Consider the following 5962-nt stretch of genomic DNA (forward strand, 5'->3'; position numbering starts at 1 on the left):
AAATTTTCACTAGGAATGGACAACCATACATATTCCTAACGATAGAGAAAAATACAGAATACTCAAAAGAGAGATATAGCTAAAGTTTTACTTAATTGAATCCGTCATACTCAGACATCTTTGCAAATCTGATATCATTCCTCTGATTAATTCTGTCATCACTAATCCCATAATACTCCATTATTGCACTCTTTAGTTTCACATTTGCAAGCTTATACAACATATCTCTCGTGAATTTCCTCATATAACTCTATTCTGGTAAGGGGTGAAGATTGTAAAGCCTCTAAACTTTTGATTCTCACACATATACACATTTAACAACAACATAGTATCATCTACATCGATTCAAACATTTCAAATTTCCAACTTGTTATGAACACACTTTCACATATCTTAGTAACACATGCTACTTTATTTCATATGAATACTAACCAAACATCATTGAACTTATCACAATATAAATTTTCATTTCTTTTACTCGAATTACCATTAATGTCTAATCAAGTTCCAACACTTAGCCTTAATTTACTTACCAATATTTACCAAATTAGAGAATGTAACACCCCGAACCCGAGACCGTTGCCGGTGTCGGACACGAGGGGTTAACAAGCCAAAACCACTTGTAGCACCGACCAACTTGACATTCCCAGGCAAGCTGGAAAACTGCGTCACTGTTGCCTTAAAAAGCATATCTCGAGTTACAAAACTCGGAAACTGATTCCGTAAATTTTCCCTGAATTTAGACTCATATATCCATCCCTGGATTTATTTCTAGAATTTTTGGTTGGGCCAATTGGTACAGTTTATTAGTTAAAGTCACCCATTTTACAGGGGTCGACTACACTGACCTTCGCCCGTTATTTCTAATGATTCCGTTTATTTCTGTACAGGGTTTCAATACTGATTCCGTTTATTTCTAATGAAACTAGACTAAAAAAGGAATCTTCACATATAAGGCATGACTTCTAATTCATTCTGGATAATTTATGGAAAATTTTCAAAGTCACGACAGGGGACCCAGAAACCGTTCTGGCCCTGTCTCACGAGAACTTTAATAACTCTCGGTATACTGATCATATGATCGTTTCGTTACTTTCATATGAAAATAGACTCGTCAAGGTTCGATCACATAATTTATTCACTATTTAACACCATTCCTACAAATTTTGGTGATTTTCCCCATCCACGTCACTGCAGCTGGCAGCATCTGTTTTTAAGGTAGGCTTTACCTATATTGTAGTTCCCATGGATCAACTATAGTCTAGTCATACTTAGGTCCACATATGATCATATTTAGCCATTCCAATGGCTGATCATGTGACCAACACTCCCATTCCAATCCATAATCACATCATGAAACCATATATAATTACAAACCACAAATGGTCTAATTCCATACTCCACTATTACGAACCATTTTCGCATGGCCGTACACATACAACACAAGTACTTAAAAACAACCGAGGGTAGTCCTATACATGCCATATCCGAACTCAACTAAAGGAGTACCAAAAAGGGGCTTTGATAGTGTGGTTGACTTCAACTTCTATGATCCCGAATCCGATCGCTAACGAGCAAAATCTATAAACAGAGAAACAAAGAAACGGAGTAAGCAATTTATGCTTAGTAAGTTTGAGCCATAATATACACACAACCAAAGCATAGCATTCAAGTAGCTAAACAATAATTCATATGCACAATTTCTCAAAGACATGCTTACTTCACAATCCCAACTCTTATTTTCATACACAAACAACGGCTTAGTTAAGGCCGATAGCTCGTTTATCATTGGAGCGAATATTCATACGCACTTACTCATAGTGTGCAAAGCACACACAAAACATACCTTGTTGGGAATTTCACAAGTGCATTAACTGAAAATTTTCCAGCAGCTTATAAATTTCGAATCACATACCTTCGGAGTTTAACCGGATATAGCTACTCGTTCAAACGCCTTCGGGACATAGCCCGGTTATGGTAACCGCACAAATGCCTTCGGGACTTAACCCGGATATCACAACTCGCACAATTGCCTTGGGCTTAACCGGATAACATAGCTCGCACAATTGCCTTGGGCTTAGCCGGATATCACTGGTCGCACAATTGCCTTCGGGCTTAGCCCGGATATCACTCGAACATTCATGCACATCTTTGTTTCATTTTCACAACAAAACTTTTATGCACAATTCACTTAACAAAAATATCATTTCGGCTCAATGGCCACATACAAAGGCACAATTTCGATTGCTTATTACTTCATTCAATCGAATCAAAATCTAAGTTTCGATACTCGAAAACTTACCTCGGATGTTGTCGAACGATTCCGATGGCTATTTGACTAATTTTTCCTTCCCTTTATCGGATTTGGTCCCCCTTTGCTCTTGAGCTTAATTTAACAAATAATTTGATTCAATCATTTGAGTATCGAAAAGAAGAACTCAAGGCACTTAGACCATATATATTCACTAGACATTAAAGTCACATAAGTACGGAATTCATGAATCGACTCAACATACAAAGCCTTCAACATGCTTACTCATGGCCGAACAACACAACCTCTTAGGTACTCATTCATGGCCGATTATGCATGTTGATGTCGAGGCCAATTACATGTTTAACACCACACATGAATGGCACACATTTTACTAGCTAATGCTTTACATATTGTAGCTCAATACTTATAATATAGCATCAAGCACTCATATGGCCGATTATACTTAGTCATTCTTGCACCAAATCAACAATAAATTCCAAGATTTTCACATCATATGTGTACTAGGCCGAATGTACTTGCAATTTCACAACCATTCTTCAACATTTTCTTCTTTAAACAAACATATTTATCACTTACTTCATAACCAAAACATCATGTGCAAACATATACACACATATAGGTGCAAGGTCAATCTCAAGGGGTTCATACCCATCCAAACACAAATTTTTACCAATCAAGTAACAAGCATAAATCATGCTCATGAATGCACCATGGCCGAATACATCACAACCATACCCTTTTAACTTTGGTCATGGTTAAACAAAGAATTCAATGTCCTACTCAAGAATACTAAAAAGAAATTTCAAGAGTAGTCAATCCTTCATTACATGCATCATCAACAAGCTTCACATTTAGCATGCAATGGCTTTGACACAATATCAACCTTGGCCAAACACCATTTTCATGGCATAACAAGGATTTGAAGCATGGCTAACATGCACATCAAGTTAGCAACCAAAACAAACATGAATCTCATGACACAACCTCAAACATACCTTAATCTTGATGCAAGTATGACCAAATTTCCTTCTAGTTCTCTTCCAAGCCAAGCATGAAGCAAAACTCCTATCTTCTCCCTTAGTATTTTCGGCCAAGAAGGAAAGAACAAGGATGAACAACTTTTTTCTTGTTTTTCTTTCACATACACGGCAATGGGGGAAATGCCACACTCACACACATTTTTTTTCTTCTCTTCCCACAACTTAATTATTAAATCATTTCCTCATCATCCATTAACAAAACATGTTTCAACATGTTTTCTTTGCCCATAACCCTTGTCATGGCCGGCCACTAAGCTTCCTTTTGGGGAAATTTGACATGCAAATCCCTTATTTTTGCATGCATGATTAACTAGTCATCACACATTTCCCCATCATACTTTCAAAGTTTACTACTAGGTCCTTTCTAGTGAAATTCACCTTTATAACACTAAATCAAATCATCAAAAATGCCACACACAAATTAATACATATCATAGGCATCAAAATAAATTTTAAATTATTTTTATGCCTCGATTTTGTTGTCCCGAAACCACATCCCGACTAGGGTCAATTTTGGGCTGTCACAACTCTCCCCTACTTAAGAAATTTTCGTCCCCGAAAATCTTACCGGTAAATAGGTTTGGCTAACGCTCTTTCATAGAGCTCTTGGGTTCCCAAGTAGCTTCTTCCATCCCGTGTTTGAGCCATAACACTTTCACTAGCGAAACCCGCTTGTTTCGCAACTCTTTCACTTCACGTGATAGGATACGAACCGGTTCTTCCTCATAACTCATATCGATTGAATTTCAACCTCGATAGACTAATTACGTCTGACGGATCAGATCTATAGCGTCAAGCATCGAAACATGAAAGACATCGTGAATATTTTCAAGTTCGGGGCAAAATCAAACAATATGCAACTGGACCGACTCGCTCGGATATCTCATATGGCCCAATGAACCTCGGGCTCAACTTGCCCTTACTACCGAATCTGAGTATCTTTTTCCAAGGCGAAACCTTGAGAAACACTTTATCTCCCACCGATGCTCGATGTCTTTACGCTCAGATCCGCGTCGACTTCGACGATCGGAGGCTATCTTCGATTTTCACGGATCACTATCACTTTCATTCAGCATCTTTAATCAAGTCCACCCGAAAATTTTGCTTTCACCGAAGCTTCGTCCAACACAATGGTGTACGGCATTTACGCCCGCATAAGGCCTCGTAAGGTGCCATCTTACTACTTGATTGAAAACTATTGTTGTAAGCGAATTCAATCAAAGGCAAATACCGCTCCATGAACCATCGAACTCGAGGATGCAACATCTTAACATATCCTCAAGTATCTCGAATCATCCGCCGGATTGACCATCGGTTGGGGGTGAAAGGCGGTCTTGAAATGCAACTGCACCCAGAGCCTCTTGCAACTTCTTCCAAAATCGCGAGGTAAATCTCGGATCTCTATCCGACACGATGGAAATAGGCACCCGTGTAATCTCACAATCCGAGAACGTACAATTCGGCTAGTTTGTCCATTGAAAAATCCGACGCACGGGGACAAAGTGAGCCGACTTAGTCAATCTATCTACAACGACCCAAATCGCATCTTTCTTACTCACGACAATGGCGGTTCGGATACAAAGTCCATTGTGACTCGATCCCATTTCCACTCGGGTATCGTGATCGGTGAAGTAATCCTCAAGGCACTTGATGTTCGCTTTCACTTGTTGACATATTAAACACCTCGAAACGACGTTGGAGATGTCTCGCTTCATACCATGCCACCAAAACCGACGTTTCAAATCATTGTACATTTTGTACTCCCGGTGGATTGCCATTCGGCTACAATGGGCTTCTTTCAAAATTATCGAAATATGTTCAATTCTTTGGAACACATGACAATTCTCAACCTCAAACAATCGTCATCATCGATTTGAAACTCGATTCCTTGTTCGGAACACACTCAGCCCGTTTTGCAACCAGCTCATCGTCGACTTTCTGAGCTTCACGAATTTGACGTATCAATAATGGTTTGGCTCTCAATTCAGCTACTAACACATTGTCGGATCGAACGGACAAGTGCACGTTCATCGCTCGTAAAGCTAATAATGATTTACGACTCAAGGCATCCGTAACCACATTCGCCTTTCCCGGGTGATAGTCAAAGACCAGCTCATAATCCTTTAACAGCTCGAGCCAACGTCTTTATTGCAGATTTAAGTCTCTTTGAGTCATCAAATATTTGAGACTTTTATGATCTGAATACACATGGCACTTCTCACCAAATAAGTAATGTCGCCATATCTTTAAGGCGAATACGATGGCAGCCAATTCGAGACCATGGGTCGGATAATTTTTCTCATGTGGCTTTAATTGCCTCGACGCATAGGCCACAACTCGACCTTCTTGCATCAATACGCAACCTAACCCAAGTAGGGAGGCGTCACTATAGATGACAAACTCTTTGCCGATTCGGGTTGCACTAGAATTGGGGCTTCATCAAATAAGTTTTCATTGATCGAAACTTTTCGACATTTCTCCGTCCATTCGAACTTAACATCCTTTTGGAGTAGCCGTCATTGGCGTGGCTATCGTTGAGAAACCTTTTACAAATCGTCGGTAATAACCTAAGCAAGCCCCAAAAAGCTCGAACCTCAAGAATATTTCTGGAGGCTTCCTATTAAGTATGGCTGAAATTTTGTTCTGG

This window comes from Gossypium arboreum, chromosome 2, assembly GCF_025698485.1.
Source record: "Gossypium arboreum isolate Shixiya-1 chromosome 2, ASM2569848v2, whole genome shotgun sequence".
Taxonomy (NCBI): Eukaryota; Viridiplantae; Streptophyta; class Magnoliopsida; order Malvales; family Malvaceae; genus Gossypium; species Gossypium arboreum.